Raw genomic sequence first — 18,926 nt, 5'->3', positions numbered from 1 at the left:
AACATGAGGAGAAATAACGAATAAGGGACAGAGAAGAGAGAGAGGAGAGAGAGAGACAGACAGACAGAGACAGAGAACCGAGACAAGAAATAAAGACAGACAGAGTGAGAATAATAGCTATTAAACTGACAAAGACTGAAATGAAGTGACTCAGAAAATTGAGAGTGAGGTAATGAGGGTAAAAGGGAAAGATAAAAAAAAAGAATGAGGGAGGGAAAGAGGGAAAGAGTGAGAGAGAGAGATTTACCGATAGACAAAGAGAAGGTCAGAAAAATGAAAATCCAGTTGAGAAGAGGATTAAGATGCAGAGATAGGAAGATAGTGAGCACAACAAGCAGTGAAGATGAGAGAGAGAAAGATGGAGATAAAGTAACATGAGGAGAAAAAACGAATAAGGGACAGAGAAGAGAGAGAGAGAGAAGAAATAAAGCAGACAGAGTGAGAATAATAGCTAATAAACTGGCAAAGACTGAAATAAAGTGACTCAGAAAATTGAGAGTGAGGTAATGAGGGTAAAAGAGAGAGATAAAAAGAAAGAATGAGAGAAAAAAGAGGGAAAGAGAGAGAGAGAGAGATGGACTGATAGACAAAGAGAAAGTCAGAAAAAAGAAAATCCAATTGAGAAGAGGATTAAGATGTAGAGATAGGAAGATAGTGAGCACGACAAGTAGTGATGATGACAGAGAGAAACATGGAGAGAAAGTAACATGAGGAGAAATAACAAGGGACAGAGGAGAGAGAGATAGAAATAGAGAAAGAGAAACACAGACAAGTAACAAAGACACGGACAGAGTGGAATAATGACTAATAGACTGACGTAGAAATACCAAGATAAGAGAATCTCTTCAGATGCTCGCTGGAAAACTAAATAAGATTTTAAAAACTCAATTAACAAATTGGCTCTAAAAATAATTAGCCGTTTCAGGTCTATAATTTGAAATAAGACGCTATTAATAACATTGTCATTAAATTAACATAAAGACTAAACATCAAAGTTAAAACTTAAATGCTGTGCAACATGAACCAGTTTTCAGTAGTGAGGCAAAATTTAAGGTAATATGCAATAGAAATTGCTTTGAAATAAAACTCTAGATAATTTAAATTGCACATCAATCGAAAATTCCTGAAATTTAATTTAATAAAGACCACAAAATTCCACCAATTGGCTAAGCCTCTATCGTCTTATTCCCTTGCTATGTCTAAGTAAGAATATTAATTTTCATCTTTCACGACTTTTTGAAACTGCTTGAAAAATATCTAAGTATCTAGTTGCGTGAATGTAAATTTCGGTCGATCTTGAAAGATAGTGCACTCTTACAAAGCGAGAATAGACGGACCAGGACGAGCCGCGGGCCTAATAAAAGCTACGGCAATGAATTTATCTTCTAACATCTTATTCTCAGGGGATAAAATAAAAGTAGATTCGTTTTCCATTCTGAGCCGGCAGTTGGTAGGGAGATTTTGCTGATTTCCCTTTAATTGCCAAGGGATGTTCTTCTGCGCTTGACGGTTGTCAGATAGTCTTTTATAAGATGGCCGTGAAACCAGGAAACGGTCCGAGGCCGGCATTAATTGCTCATCCTTCAATTAGAACATGCACTCTTCTCGGCAGCCGAGTGAAAATTATGTAACTACGCTATTTACAGAAACAAGAAAACAAACAGGCAAAAAACAGTGCCAAGTGCACAATGTGAGGGTCAAAACCAGTTATCTCGGAGAAACCTAAACGACCAATTAATGACGTGTTTGAGACATGAAAAGTAAACATTATCTGCATATGGTTGCAGCTTAAAAAAATATTTGTTTACCAAAACAACACATTAAACTTACTTTTTACCAGTTATTTTTGCCCTGTTGATTTTTTTTATCAGACTTAAAATTAAAATAAATTATAGATTGTTAATAAGTTAACTAGTTTAAATGTTAAGTTTTTATCAACCCGTAACATCAAGAAGTATCAACATTTCATGTTCAAACACTGTCAATACAATTTTAACCTGAAATTTGGTCGTTACCGATCATTTTGGTCTATCTTCGCTGGGTCGGTATGTCAGACGCGCTTCGGCACTTCGCCATCTTCAGTTTGTCTCCGGAATTCTCAAAATTAAGGTCATTATGCCTTCTGACAGGCTAAAATGTTCGGTAACGACCAAATTTCAGGTTCATAAACCCGCACACAACTTGGAGAAATCTCAATATTTTATCCAACTAGGTTGTCGTATGCTTTCTATTTGTACACCAAGTTTCTGAATTAAATTCACTAGTTTTCGTGGTCCGCTTGACAAATTAGTATCTTTCAATTAATTAAGGTTTTTAGTTGAGATAAAAAATTCAGTGCCATGAGCGGGATTCGAACCCACGACCTTCGGCTAAATACGCCGCTATTCTATTACTTGAGCTATCATGACTTCGATCCGCTCGGACACTAACTTCCCATCTCAACCCCACCTTTTTGTATTTTCAATATAATTAATTTAAATTATTAAATTCACTAGTTTTCGTGGTCCGCTTGACCGATTAATATCTTTCAATTAATTAAGGTTTTTAGTTGAGATAAAAAGTCAGTGACACGAGCGGGATTCGAACCCACGATCTTCGGCTAGATACGCCTCTGCTTTCTGAATTAACCCGTCCTCATCTGCACTACGTTAATAAAATGAATTCTTTTGGATGTAAAAGCCCACATGGGCAAATTACTTCATTTTTACAATTTTCTAGTAATATTTTAAATGCAGCTTGTTAAATTATAGCTCTTGTCTAGTCAGTGTACTTTTAAATATACAGAGAATGTACATCTTATCATTAAATTGCAAAATAATGTCATTAATTGTGATAAATATTAGGTTTAATAATTGAAAAAGGAGCGATAAGAATTGCCAAAAATGCAATATTTTGATCAAGTATTGCCAATGAATAAACAAACGGAGCATGTTTTATTATATCACAAAAACTATATACTTTGACTTGTTAGGTGTACGTAATTATCTTTTGGCTATAGTCTCTAGATCAAAATTTCATGTTGAAGATGTGTATTAGATTAAAAAACAGATAATTTTCCAACAGCCAGGTTCAAAGTTAAAATTTTCTTATTTTCCATTTCTTTAAAAATTATCCGCAATGCAATACTATCTGACGATTTATCAGGTTGGAAATTTTTAATATTTAATAATAAATACGATGTAAAAAATTTTGCAAGAAAAAAGGTGAATTGATCTAAATAGTAAATTAAATTCGTTCTCCCGTGTAATGGCCGTCCGAGCCGAAGGATAAGCTTTCTTTTGCAGTAACCAAGGACGATCCCTTTCTCAATCTTCGGCCGAATATGGACTCTCAAATTGGCCTTGATCTTAAAAATCGAGAAGTATAATTTTCAAAGTGAGTGAACATAAATTATTAAAAAAACAGAACAAAAACTCGTCCGAGTAAAAACAAAAAGCTCAACCTTCGTGCTTCGATCACGAAGGTTGGACAATTTCTTTGTTTCCATTTCATTCCCATGAATTTCTGTCGTAGTTGTCTCTCGTCGTTTTTCCGCGTTTCTCCTGTGTTCGCCCTTGTTATTAATTTATCCGTTACAAAATGAATAATTTCCAAGACGTTAAAAAAGATAGCCAATTGCAAAATTTTATTGTCATTGGTAAATTTATAACAATTTTTTTTCAATTTTCCTTTTTCACAATAATACTTTCTAACATAATATATTTTTATCAGGATAATCGGTAATAAAAGGTAAATTAAATCAACCGGCGTTTTATTGAAAAAAATTAAACGGGCGGAACAGTAAGGCTGATACTTCAAAACGGCCACTTTAACTTCACGGTCTTTACCCATTCTTCGAGATAATAGGGTACCGACAATGGTCAACCTTGGTTTACATAATCTGACAAATGATCTTTTGAATGCGTGGGTCCGGGGACTATCACCGTCTTTGCTTAAAAATCTCCGCCGACACCTACTATTTGCCGTCATTATCGTGACGCCCACTGCTTGCCTTTCAAGTGTCACTAATCTTGAATTGTACCAGGCTGATGAGAAAAACAAAACGAGGGTTGGATTGATCTAAAGAAGATCCGTAAGCACAAGGTGTAGATGATGATGAAGCTGTTTCATCGTATCGTGTACCTACTAACCGCCTTATACCAATGGAAACTATCTTGCAGCATAACCCGATAAAGTTTAGTCTGAACATTATCCTTCGTCTACCGAAGAGTCTAGAGCACGAAACTTTACTGATATCACAACTAAGCAGTTGTTCAAGATACTACTGAAATATAGAGGTCAGGAAAGCGAGCAAAAAAATTAAAGTGATGTTAGAAAATTAAGTCATTCCAGACAGTATTCAGTGCAACTTTGCATCTTGGCTTCAGTATCTTAAACAATGACTTGTGATAAACAATGACTGATCATAGATTTTAAGTGAACTGTTTTGGTAATACTAAGTTGAAAAATATTACACACGCGTCGAAGTGTTCTTCCAAATATGGACGACTTTAGGAACCGAGAAAGTTTGTGAAATAATTCCACTAGTTTTCGTTGTCCGCTTGACCAATTAATTAAGGTTTTAAGTTGAGATAAAAAAGTCAGTGTCACGTGCGGGATTCGAACCCACGACCTTCGGCTTGATACGCCGCTACTCTACCACTTGAGATATCGTGACTTCGATCTACTCGGGCACTTACTTCCCATCTCGAAATTCAAAAGGTAGGGTTGTACAACTACGCCCCCTCCCTTTCTTAATATGTCAAATAATCTTAATTTAGTGACCCAAAAATTTAACTTAGTCCATATCAATTTAATACGATCTTGCATATTATTTTCTTACATAATATGCAATAATATATTCACAACAAAAGTAGAAAAACATATTTAAAACACTTGTTAGAGTTTTGTGCCATTTTTTACGCATTTTTTTAAATTGTTTTCGTATTCTAGCAATGAATTTGAATATTAATAATAAAATAATTATAAATTTATTGCGTAATTAAGGAAAAAATAATGTAGAATTTAAATATTTTCCAAATCTTAAAAATGTGCTTGCAAATGGCACAAAATGTCGAAACCTCATACATTTGAAAATTTCTTTTATTCGACTTCAAAAAAGTCCTAAAAATAAGAATAAACTAAATCATTCATATATAATTTATTTCATAGGCTCCTAGGGCAGATTGGCAAGAACTCTCGGGCAACCTAGTACCACCAAAAAAATTTCATTAAAACTGGTGATTCTATGTCAGTAGCTTCCCTTTATTAGCTTCAACGGTCTTCACAATTAGAGTTAAAATTGTCGCGCCTACTCTTTTCAGATGGTAATAGTGTTAGAAAGAGGACATTTTATGTTTCACAAAGGTTGACCGAAAATGTGCCAACATGTTTATGGCATTTGTGGTAAAGAAAATTAGTAATTATATATAAAAAAGTAACCGTTGATGCGATCATGTCTATTACTCATAATTTGTAAAACGCCGTTTAACGGTCAATTATAATTTATTGATGGATCGACCTCACACACTCACAGTTCACGGCATCTCGGTAATTGGAAAACGTCATGCCGAAAGGATTGCGAAACGCGTTAAAATCTACGATACTGGGAAGAAGAGATTATTATCAAAAGTGCATTTTCCTTGCACGTTTTTGCGATTAATCGTTTTATTTGTGTTTCCAAAGAGATGGGAGACTAGTTATGTAAGCGTCTCTTTTGGAGAACAGCCTGAATTTAGGGAACCATTAACTATGGCCGTCTTTGACGACTACAATTAAAGAACGTCCCTGAAAATTTTTCGAATCCGTCCTTGATTTTCTCGCCTTTCATTTTTTCTGCTCTAAGAATAGACAGACAAAAGGCTTCCGGTGAAGCCGCGAGTAGTTGTAAATAAAAAAAAGGTAATTTACATCGATAAAACGGGAGATTTTATGTTATTATGTATCTCTAAAAACTTCAGACGAATAACTAACGGGCAGTTGAATTTGTTACGATGACAAAGAAAAAATATAGAAAGTATCATTGGAACCCAAGGCAGATCAGGTTATGCATTCTTACTTATGATTCAGAGAACTAAAAATTGACTTTTTAAAACACACAAATCAGCGAAACAAGGCGAACTTATATATTAGGAGATACTGATTTACAACACTTTGATCTTGTGTGAAGTCCTTCGACTTCAGGACCAAAAATGGATGACAGGAAAAAATTCATATAATGTCCGTACTCTTAAAAGCAAGATACCATGATTTTTTTAAAAGATTATTTGAGCTTGAATTGATACAATTAATGCTTTTTATGTGCTTAAATCGTCCCTAAACGAGAACATATTAAGTCAAAATCGTGATTCTCAATGATGTGATACAATTAAATTCTACGCGACGACAGTCGGCGAAGAAATTCACGAAAGTAAAATAATTTGCTGTATCACTAGACTTCATGGTGATCATTCGCTGAACCAGTGTAATCAGTCATTACTCTGGTATCTAATGGCACCATAAGCCATCTCATAAAAATATGAGATCCAGAAGCTATGAAAAAACGTGGTATCCACAAATTTCGACTATGATTATCAAATTTCTCAAGTCAGAGCCCCAGGCTAAACTGCGTAGGCGTCATTGGAGTAGGCAGTATTGCCCAATAGTTAATACATTTCAATACTAGTAACACCACTCTTCATGATCTGGTTGCCTTCCAGACGATCATGTTGCAAAAAAAAAACAATCTTTAGGTTCAAATTCATAGTCAATCTCATAAAGCCAGTATGCATCAAGCACACTTGTTGATCGCTATGATATGCCAGAGGCCCAAGCTTAGCTTCATACTACAGCCGGGCTGGACAAACATACATTTTAACTACCAAGATGAATCCACGATGAAGTTACATCATCAGTTGAACATGGTGCCAAACCAGCGATTCCCTACTGTAGTTGTAAATGGCACCATAAGGCACCATGGTGTCCACAAATCGATTATGATTTGACATGATAAATTCCAGAGTCCAAGCTAAGCCGAGTATCAATAATAGTAACTCCATTTTTCAATGCGCAACCTCGAATTGGTTTCATTTCAGTGGAGCATGATGCCAAATCACCGATTATCGGCCACACATTTCAGATGGCATCATAAACCATGTCAATAAAACATGGAGTTCAGAAAACAAAGTTTTATCGTGTCGGTAAGAGGCCCAAGCTTTAACTGTGTTTCTTATGAGTACAGCTATGTCGGATAAACTTATATTCTGCTGGTAACACCAGCCATCAAGGTGAAACCAATGATTATCGACCACCATTGTTGAAAAAATATGATATGTCACATGTCTTGTCGATGTAATTAAAATAAGGCATCATAGCACAATTGTTCAAACAGTTTAAGTTTAGTAACACCAGTTTTCAAGATGCATCCTTGATCAGGTTGAGCATTATGGGGCACTTCTGTAGTTTTAAATGGCATCATAAGCCTTGTGTACGGACATCATAGTATCCTCAAGACATAGTTTTATCGTCATTATTGGTAATAGCCCCAAGCTTAATTGCTTGTCGACATCTTCAGTGTACTGCGGTGTCAGACAAACGTATATTTTAGCCATGTAGACAATTGCTTGATCAAGTTTCTCTTCAGTGGGACTTGATGGCACTACCCCTATCAGCTCTATTGTGGTTTCAAATGTCACCGCAATTCTTCATGTTCGGAATCTGCTAAGATTAAATCCTCTTGATTTGTTCAACATTCATGTATCCATCCGTTTGCTTCACAAGAATAAGGTTTTTGCATAATGGTGAACAGCTGAAAATTTTGTTTTGTCATGGAATGATACATAGGTTGCAGTATCGGCAGACCTAGCGTAAATACTTTAAATATGGCAATGAAAATGAAGTCATGCTGTCATAGACAACAGTTATTTTTTATTGCACTTAACGCAGTCAAAATTCGCGGAAGTGTTAGAAATCAGCATCACGCCTCCCAACCTGATTATGACCCTGACGACGGGTTATTTAAAATGGTTACATTCGGTTAATAACGGATTTTTGGAAGGACAATCATTTTCAAAACGAAAACAACAAAATGTTTATGTTTACAAGAAAACGATATATCTAAAACAGCTAATAAAAAAAATTGCCAAGAACCTGAAAGCGAAGGAAAAGTACCATCCGATAAGGAAATGACCATTAGGATATTATCTTTTTTTCCCCTTCAGAATAAAACTCGTTTTATCGAGCTATTCCCATTGTCCAATTTAAAAGTCACTACAGGGTTACGTAATAACTGAAAATTTGAATAGAGCTATTTCAGTGTTCCGCAGAGTGGCGTAATATCCAACCCATTTCTAGACCTGAGTAACATATTATTTTCCTTTGCGGGCAGACAGAGCCCTTGTTATGTTTCTGTTTACACTCATTGTTAAATATTTAACACCGATAGCAATGATGCAGTAGGAGAAACTTTTTTTAAACACTCTTTATATAACTGGAAGGATTGCCTTTCTTTCAAAAGTCAAGAAAAACGAAAGGTTCAAGTGATAAAACAGTTAGATAAATTTAGAAATTTTAAACAGCTAAATATAAACACTTTTGCAAGCAGCGCCACAATAACAACTAGGCTGGATTATTATTTTACGAGTGCAAAAAAAATTTATAGATAATGCATATTTTATCGTAACATTATCTATTAAAAACAAGGCGTATTCCAGTTATAAATACTCTGATGGAGAAATTTAAAGCATCACTCGGTTTATTTAGTTAAAAATTCATTCCTCATTAGTTACACGTAATTAGGAGCTTGTCAAAATAAACTGTAAATAATGCTTTGTTAACTTCCTTTATTTACTTTTGTACTATTTAAATCTATTTGCACAAAAAGTAGCATTACAGCCCTTCCATTCTGTTACGCCTAAAAATCGCTTTAGGTTAATCTTTATCCTTCTTTAATTTCTTTTGATATTATTCTTATTCTTAAGCCTTTTTCAATGGCTCTATTCAGGCATTTTAGTGAGTATGTCAGTGTCAGGGTCATGATCAACCCTCACCAAGACTGGCAAAATCACCGCTACAACTGGAGAGGGCTAAACTCAGAGGAGTGATAGGACTACTAACTGGTCACTGGCATCTGAAAAAACAACCCATGGCATATACAGCGATGATCCCATTTGCAGATTGTGTAATGAGGAGGAGGAAACAGCCACCCTTATCATCTTCGACTGAGAAGCCCCCATATCATCATCCGACTCAATGGATATTCAACCTAACATACAAAAAAACTTAGGGAATGAAATTGTAGCAGCGACAGTCAATGACCTGATACTTCTAAGGAGAAGGATTGAGTCTATTGACAACTAAGGAACTAGGAAGGCACAATTAGCCAGAACGCTGCAGTGCCTGGGGAGTCCAAATCCTGCTTCCTAGTTTCCTTATCAACATGCCATACCCTACCAGGGTCATGATACACCCAGCGCGAAGCCATGAAACTGCGTATAAATCACTCTACAATAGGATGGGTTATTTTGTGCTTCAGAGAAACAGGGCTTCACACTAGAAGGCCAGGACAGGGTCGACAGATGAGAGAGACGATAGATTCATCAGTCATCAGGCCCTACGAAGCCGTAGCAATACGGGAAATGAGTTAAGAAATCTAATAAGATAAGTCCGAAATGTTTCGAGTTTCTCCAGGACTATAAGAAAAAGGCTGAATGCAAATAACCTCAGTGCCCGGCACCTAGCTCGTAGACCATTTCTTACCACAGCTTAGTAAATGGTCTGGCTTCAATTCGCATGGGAACATGTGAATTGGACATCAGAAAATTGGGAACGAGTTGTCTTTATGGATGGGGTAGGAGATGGTCTCAAATCTTCAGATGGGTGTAATTTCAACATGGAGACGCTCAGGAGAAAAATAAACCCATGCTGTATGCTTCCTAAGGTGGCATTCCATGGTGGGTCGTTGATACTCTGGGTGACATTCGCTTGGATCACGTACCGAATAGGTTGTTGTGCGAGGAAGATCTCTAAATTCACACAGCCATTACCGACATAACAGACATAACCGAAAACATAGAGTGCCATTTGCCCCCCCCTCACATTGGTGAAGGATTCTTGCTGATGCAGGAGAATACCAGTCCGTATTGTGGATGACTAACTGAATTAGGTTAGAGTTCTTGGTGTGGCCAGCTTAAAATCAAGATTTGAACCCAATCGAACACATTTGGGACCAACTTAAGTGCCGAGTATGACGGCGAAAACAGGTCCTAACACCCTAGAACTGTTGAAAACTGCTGTCCTTGATGAATGGACAATTCCTCAGGGTTTTACGAAAAAACTTTTCTAACAGACGTGATTCGTGCCTGAGGTGGAACTACATGGTATTAAAGAGTACACAATTATTATTTATTTTTAATTTCAAATAATTAATCTTTATGTAAGGTATTGGTTGAAATAAAAAAGCTTCGAAAGATTCGAACCCACGACCTTCGGCCGCCTCTGCTCTACCACTTGAGCTACCGCGACTTCGAACCACTCGGACACCAACTTTTCATCTCAACCCCATTTGAAAAAATGGCAAAAAGGGGGAAAATTCGAAAGGTGATTTGGGATGGGAAGTCAGTGTCCGAGTGGATCTAAGTCACGATAGCTCAAGTGGTAGAGCAGCGGCGCATTTAGCCGAAGATCGTGGGTTCCAATCCCGCTCGTGACCCTGGCTTTTTTATTTCAACCAAAACCTTACATAAAGATTAATTAATTAAAAGAAGTTATTTGGTCAATCGGACTACGAAATATAATGGAGTTTATTTTTAGTGTTTTTTCTTTACTCTATAATTGTTTATTTAGAATCAGTTAATAAACAATTTCTTTTTAAATGCCTTAGTTTACAATCAAACCTATTTTTAGTATGCAAAATATAAAAAAAACCGAAATATATTAAATTTGAAGGGTGGTGCGTTATTTTTTCCAGCAGTGTATTAGATTATTTCTTCTAAATTGTTCATATAGGGATGTGCTTTGTGCTTCGTCTAAAAAATCAAAATATTTTAAAACCGTACGTTTCAGTTCACAATTTTTAAATTTACCATTTACCAAAGAATAAATTTCAATAAATCAATATTAAAAAGACATGATTATTCGGAGATCGTGAGATGCGGTCTGGTGTGACGTAGGTTTTAGAAAAACATTTCCTTTATCGGGCCAACGTTTCGATCTTCATTGAGATCATCTTCAGAACTCAAAGTGTTTATTTTCAGCGTAATTGTGCCGTCATTCTTGTGTATCGTGTTGAGAGTGCCCAACATAAACTAACGGTCACTAAACACCACATATTAAAAAGATAAATAAAATATCTCTATGTATAAATATGGCGAAAAACATTCCATTTAAAAGTGTGAAGTGATTGTGTATGATGATAAAAAAGTAGGAGGGGGACACAATCGGAGAAAATTATTGAGAGGTTTTAGAAATGCAGGAAGATAGACAAAAACATACTTATATATTCTTGGATATATGGATAGATATACAGGAGAGAGAGAGAGAGAAGAAGATTGAAAAAAGAAATTGATAGAAGGAGTGAGAGAGAACTACTGATAAATAAAGACAAACAGACATTCTTCTGAAACAATTTATTTTGACCGATACGATTTTACGAAATAAAATAAACGTCCAATTTTGAAATATATTTATTCCACCAATAATTTAATAACAAAAAAAACCCCATTCGTTAAAAAGTCGTCGGGGTTCTAAGGTTATATATTTTGGATGGCCGTCGGTTTGTTACTACGCCCTTTTAGAGCTATCGTATATCCCTTTCTGTATTTTATGGTACGCCAGTGTCTTTCCAGACTCGTCTAGTTTCTCTCTGAATGTAGATAAAACAACATAGGTTTAAAACAAAAATCCCAATCAAAATGAATTCGTCGTTTTATGTTTAATGTAAAAAAAAACACTGTCCCTTTTTCCTCCGCTAGCGTAGTTTCTTCCGCAGCCGTTGGCTCATACATTCACGTTGTTGTTTATTTTTCGGATTTATTTTCACAAGAAATGTAAAACGGAATCGTGAAATGTATTCCCCAAGGGAAAGATAGATAGAGAGAGAGAGAGAGAGAGAGAGAGTGAGAGAGTGTGAGCGAGGGAGTGAGGAGGAGTATGTTACGTGAGCGGTGTCACCTTGGGGACCGGACTTTCACTTTTACCAGCAAGAAGGAAGTCTGGCGTTATATATACATCAAGCACGCAACTAGCTTCACAGCTTTTTTTGGACCGGTTTATTTCGATAAATCGTGAACAATTGCCCTTCTGCCGAATAAGCTCGGGTAACACTAGACAAAAAAAATTACCATTAAATTTTGAGAACTTACCTAAAGACATTTATCAAATGAAAATTAATAATAAATTTTATGTGTGGTGATTAGCGACTGTTAATCGATAATTATTCAGAAATCGTGAGATGCGGTCTGGTGTGATGTAGGTTTCAGAAAAACATTTCCTTTATCGTGCCAACGTTTCGATCTTTATTGAGATCATCTTCAGGGCCTGGGATTTACAAACATTGTTTAAATTTAACAAATACATGTAGGATGTGGAAAAAAGTGAATTTATACAATGCAAAAAAATATTTTTTATATTCAATCAAAGTATTTCTGAATGTTTGTAAATCCCAGGCGCTGAAGATAATCTCAATATAGATCGAAACGTTCGCACGATAAAGAAAATGTTTTTCTGAAACCTACATCACACCAGACCGCATCTCACGATTTCTGAATAATTAATAAATTTTATCTTTATCAAACTGAGCCAATTTAACCTGTTTAGAAGGGTTTTAATCAAATTGATTTTATATGAAGAACATTTTCATATAAGATTGTGAAAGAGCCAAACGCGACTTACCAATGCACAAAAATGGTATTATACAACTTGGAAGAATTTATTACACACTTTTCTAAATAAAGAAATAAAGTTTATGAACTTTACCTGGTAAACAAACTTTTAAGGAATCGTTTGCGCTCTTTTACCTTTAAAATAGTATACCCGCTTCAATATGTCATATATTTAACTGTAAGTCATATAAAAAATATACCGAGATTGTGGATAGTCAGACACGATAAGGAGAAAAACAGCTTCGCTCTAACCTTGCGTTTTATAAACCTCAAGCAAACTGATAAATCATATATCATTATATTATTATCAAATATATAAATTATAAGAAATTATATATTATAGCAAAATAAATTGCCTTTCTTGTAAATCAATTATTAGGTTTGAAAGAAAATTTAAAATATTAAGTAAATACAGTATTATTGACATTTTAATTATCAATCTCATTATTGTCTATGGAAATATTTATGGAATAGCAAATAAATAATAGTAAAATATGGATAAGCGAAACACGAAAGATTCCTTTTAACATTGTGTTCCATATTTTGTGTTAAAAAGTATAAAGCACAATAAGATGGGATTTTTTATATATATAAAAAAGGCAAAACAAATAAGAAATAAGCTCGATATAATTGAAATCAGCCTTCAATATTAAAATTTTATGTTAAAAACTCAGAAATTAATTTCTTTGAATTAATTAAGGGTTTTAGTTGTGATAAAAAAGTCAGTGTCACGAGCGGGATTCGAACCCACAATCTTCGGCTAGATACGCCGCTACTCTTCCACTTGAACTATTATCTCAACTACAAACCTTAATTAATTGAAAGATATTAATTGGTCAAGCGGACCACTATTTAATCAGTTAAAATGAAGTATACTTCACTAAAGCTCTCCGTGGCCATTTCATTTGTCGCCGAGAATCAAATAGATTACACGACATTTGAAAAATGGCAAAAAGGATGGAAAATTCAAAAGGTGGGGGTGAGATGGGAAGTTAGTGTCCGAGTGGATCGAAGTCACGATAGCTCAAGTGGTAGAGCAGCGGCGTTTCTAGCCGAATTAGTGGGTTCGAATCCCGCTCGTAGCACTGACTTTTTTATCTGAACTAAAAACCTTAATTAATTGAAAGATATTAATTGGTCAAGCGGACAACGAAAACTAGTGAATCAGGAATTAAATCGATTTGAAAGAAAGGAAAAACAATTAGATCCTTTGTTTCGGTCAGAGGAATATCCCCTTTATCGGGGCTTTGAAACTAGTAAATAATCCAAAAAATATGAACATATACATATCGAAACATATGGTTTCAACCATAATGAAATTTATGTTTCAAATTTACAGGAAACCAAACAAACACATATCCATTCTACTGAAATTAAACCCTATCCAGTTATCCTACGCAGTGCTGCCAATACATTAACGTCAGAAATGTATTTCCATCAGAAATAACTAATTATTATATTTGATAATATCTTATAGATTATTCTTGTCTTTGTCGTACATTGCTCTACACAATTGCATTTGCGTGTTTTGAATTTTGTCAACAACAACTGATTTACGTCATATTTCTATGTGTGGTGATTAGTGACCATTAATCGATATTTATTTAGAAATCGTGAGATGCGGTCTGGTGTGATGTAGGTTTCAGAAAAACATTTTCTTTATCGTGCCAACGTTACGGGCTTTATTGAGATCATCTTCAGGGCTCAAAGTGTTTGCCTTCTGTGTAATTGTGCCATTCTTGCGTGCCGTGTCGACTCTCACAGAAGACAAACACTTTGAGCACTGAAGATGATCTCAATAAAGACCGAAACGTTGGCACGATAAAGAAAATGTTTTTCTGAAACCTACATCACACCAGACCGCATCTCACGATTTCTAAATAAATACGTATTTCTAGGGTTTCACATCCTGACTGATAAACGATGTCCCTTTTTGATGTTTTCTCGGGTAGGCGAATATTGCTATTTACAGTAATTTCTTCGAGAAACTAACACTCAAAAGATTAAAACCTCTCATTGGAAAAAAGCGTCCCATGCCAAACCATTTGGCTTTAGGACAAAACACCCAACATTAGATCAAAATTACTGATATAAAAGTTTAAGCTTAAATGATAAACATATCTATTCCACCGCGTTTCTGAGAGTATCTCAAGCATAGACAAAATATGGTATGAAGAGTTAAAACATAAACATAAAAATATCCTGCCGACACAGTACATTTTTCTCTTCCTAAGTCTCAGAAAGCTATAAAGCAAGGGGACGAATACTTTGAATTTATAAAGAAAGGATAAATGGAGCCTGATTAGGAACAATCATGTACCTGCTTTATACCAGCGACCTGTCACCAACAGGAAACAACTATAGCAACACATTCGGGGAATGATACTCTAGCTTTGTCTGCGGTAAATAGAATTAAAACATCGTCAAGAAAACTGCAAAATTTGAACTACGAATTGACAGATGGACAAAAGATGGGAAAATTAAAATAATTGGTATAAATCTGTACACATAAATTTTACAGACAGAAAAATATTACTGAGATAAAATACAGTGAGTCATGACGCTGATTCTAAACCTTAAAAGAAAGAAAGAGAGAGAGAGAAGGAGAGAGAGAGAGAGAGAGAGAGAGAGAGAGAGAGAGAGAGAGAGAGAGAGAGAGAGACTGTAGTCTTTTGGGAAGAGACTCCCATATGTCAATCCAGAACGAAATCCTCATTTATGATCAAATCTTTAAACCTATCTAGATCTATGGCAAACAGTAAAAACTAACATGTTTTGCAAAAATTCCTAAACAAAGTACATAATGAACATAGTTGATGCGCCTTGGTACGTACAGAATCATCAGGACCTGTGGATACAGTACTCCTTTGCTGATGACACGCTATTTGCCAGAAAGCATACATCTCCTCTCTGAAAACATCCAAACTTCAACGCAAGCAGAAAACAATGGCACCTGTGAGACGATTGAATACCCTACCCTAGTTGCACCCCAAATATAGATTTAAACATTGAAAGATAAGCAAATCCGGTGATTAGTGACCGTTAGTCGATGATTATTCGGAAATCGTGAGATGCGGTCTGGTGTGACGTAGGTTTCAAAAAAAAAGATTGTCTTTATCGTGCCAACGTTTCGATCTTTATTGAGAAGATCTCGACTGCCCTGAAGATGGTCTCAATAAAAATCGAAACGTTGGCACGGTAAAGATAATGTTTTTTTAAACCTACGCCACACCCGACCGCATCTCACGATTTCCAAATAAGCAAATTCTAAATATAACTAGTATTGTGTACATGATTATCATTGTAAAATTCAGAAATGAATAATAAATAAAATATATAGATCTATTAATAAAAACACAACAACTGGTTTACGATTAATTCATAGTCCTAAAATTATAAACATCGAATTGAAATTCTGTACTTTCTATTTATCTATTTCTGTATAAAGATCTTCCGATTAGAATAAAAGGGTTGTAGATCTCTTACCATTGTCAGCTATCAAAATCAAAACGTTTGAAACCATAAGTTTTACAATTGAAAATAGATCATATTTGTTAACCGTGCGAATTATTGAAAATAGATTCCAAGATGTAGGGCCGAATTATTGAAAATAGATTCCAACTGTTTTTCTTTTCAATCAAATTAGCCTTCTTCTTGATTTTTTAAAACGAAATTTTTAAAAAGCATACATCATTGTACACCAAATGATTGAGTACTTAGACTGATGCCAAGTAATATATCCATATGGGATTGTGGATAAGCCAAGCGCGACATACAAGTAACAAAAAAACATTTTGGTGCCCCTTGAGTTATATAAAATTGTAAACTATTGAAACCTTTGTCTTAAAGACTGTGTTAATGTGTTAATAATGGCTTGGAAATTAATATGTATGAATGTCAGCATTTGATGTCGGAATGAGTAATGCAATACATAGATATTTATTTAAGTTAAACAACGTACTGTCTTTATATTATGTAATTTGATTAATAAACTTTTATAAAATACAGTTTCTTTTTTTCTTACACTACTTAATTTTTTATTAAATCCATTATATTTAGTGATCTATTGCCCAAATTACTTCTTTCAATTAATTGATCCTTTTATGTAAGGTTTTGGTTGAAATGAAAAAGCTAGTGTCACCAGCGGGATTCGAACTCACGACCTTCGGCTCAATACGCTGCGGCTCCAACCACTTGAGCTATCGTGATTTCATTTTTTATTTCGAATTTTTTAAAAAAGTTTTGATTTACAAACAAAAAATCTAGAAATACAAATAAGTCAATAAAAGAATTTTTTGACGTAAATTTTATAAGACATTGAAATGGAAAGTCTAGACGATTTTTGTTGCAAGGGATTAAATGCCTAGATCAACACACCTGAGAACGCAATTGTGCGTTGTCCCACGAGTATTAAGTCCTCTTTCGACAGGGGCGCAAGGTTAACAAAGCACGAATAACCTGCTGAACCTTTTGAACCCAGTTGCTTTTTTAGATGTTTCCCCTTTGCACAAGTCATTATGAATTCGGTTATTCTGGATTCAACAAGATAACCCTTTCCAACCTTTTATTTTAATTATTTATGATAGATACATCAGACATTGCAACAACAAACTCACTGTTTCGACTATCGAAGGGTTCGTAATCGATTTTTTTTTTAATTATAAAAATGGATTACAATTTTGTTTTGGCATCAGAGAGATGGCTATTAAAGAATCAAACCTTCCTCAATGAAGTTGTTATCGTTTAAAAGGATTTTTCATAAACTACATTTGTTCTTTGTTATTGTTTAATTTTGTCGTACTTGTCAAAACGCGAAATTTTTCTACATAACGGTTACTTTTTAGGGCGTTTTTTGTCCTGGTGTGATTTTAAATTAAGTACATATTTGTTTCCGTTGTGTTATGTTGGATTATGTTAAAGGTTCATTTGTAAAATAAGCATATCTTTAATGTAAGGTGTTTACTGATCGTTAGTTAATTTTGGAAGTTTGGAAATCGTGGGATGCGATCTGGTGTAACGTAGGTTTTAGATGTCCTGAAGATGATCTCAATAAAGATCGAAACGTTGACACGATAAAGAAAATGTTTTTTCTAAAACCTACGTCACACCAGACCGCATCTCACGATTTAAAAATAATTATGTCTTTAATATTTAAAGCGTTTTAAATTTAGTTACAAAATAAGGTCATTCATAACTTAAAGCTTAGAGGGAAAATACATGATTGTGCCATTTCGTCGGACCGTTGGGAGAGGCAAAAGATACGACCCTGGACACTCTCCATGTTATTGATATCGCAACCGTGTGAAAGGGCAGTTTACATTTCTATTTAAGTTATTGAGACAACGAAGGCAAACCACCTTACTACTCTCCCGGGCCTGGCCGAAGCCGCATTAAGGATCACGCGTCTTTCTTAACTAACCGAAGGACTCGATTCTTGCAGAATCGGTCACAAATGGTGAAACCTTGGTAATCAACTCAATAGAAAGAGTCACAAGAGACTTTTATTTTTCTGTCAGTTTGTACAGTTTTATTCTAATCGGTTGTTGATGATATGGAAAACAGGAAAAAAGAGTTGCATATGACAAATAAAGATTCAGGTGGCCGAGAATAATAGTCACGATGATACTACCAAATATTGCTAATGAGCAAATTCAGATAGGAGGGAATAAATTTGGGATTCTAGATTTGGAGTACTTACCGTATGTTAATGTATAAAACATTCATGCAAGTCTTAACCATAGCTTTTATACTTTCTTAGTCGCCTCGCAGGAAGCCATTGTTTTTGTAACCTGCTCGCTTCGATATTTCGATGTCCTTGGAGCCAGATTTATGCTTTTGAGCATCAACCACGTTCCTTAGTACATCGCTTCGGATTTCTTGAAAAACATGTTAATTTTTACCTCGTTCGGTTTAAAGATTTGGTCATAAATCTCTCTTTCTGTCTCTGTCTGTCTGTCTGTCTCTCTCTCTCCTCTTTCTTTTAAGGTTTAGAACAGCATCATGTCTAAATACTCACTGTATTTTATCTCAGTAATATTTTTCTCTTCGACAAATTAATGTATACTGACATATACTCATTTATTTTAATTT

This window comes from Cimex lectularius, unplaced genomic scaffold, assembly GCF_000648675.2.
Source record: "Cimex lectularius strain Harlan isolate CLEC.00 unplaced genomic scaffold, Clec_2.1 scaffold19, whole genome shotgun sequence".
NCBI classification, from domain to species: domain Eukaryota; kingdom Metazoa; phylum Arthropoda; class Insecta; order Hemiptera; family Cimicidae; genus Cimex; species Cimex lectularius.
This window is presented reverse-complemented; position numbering follows the sequence as displayed.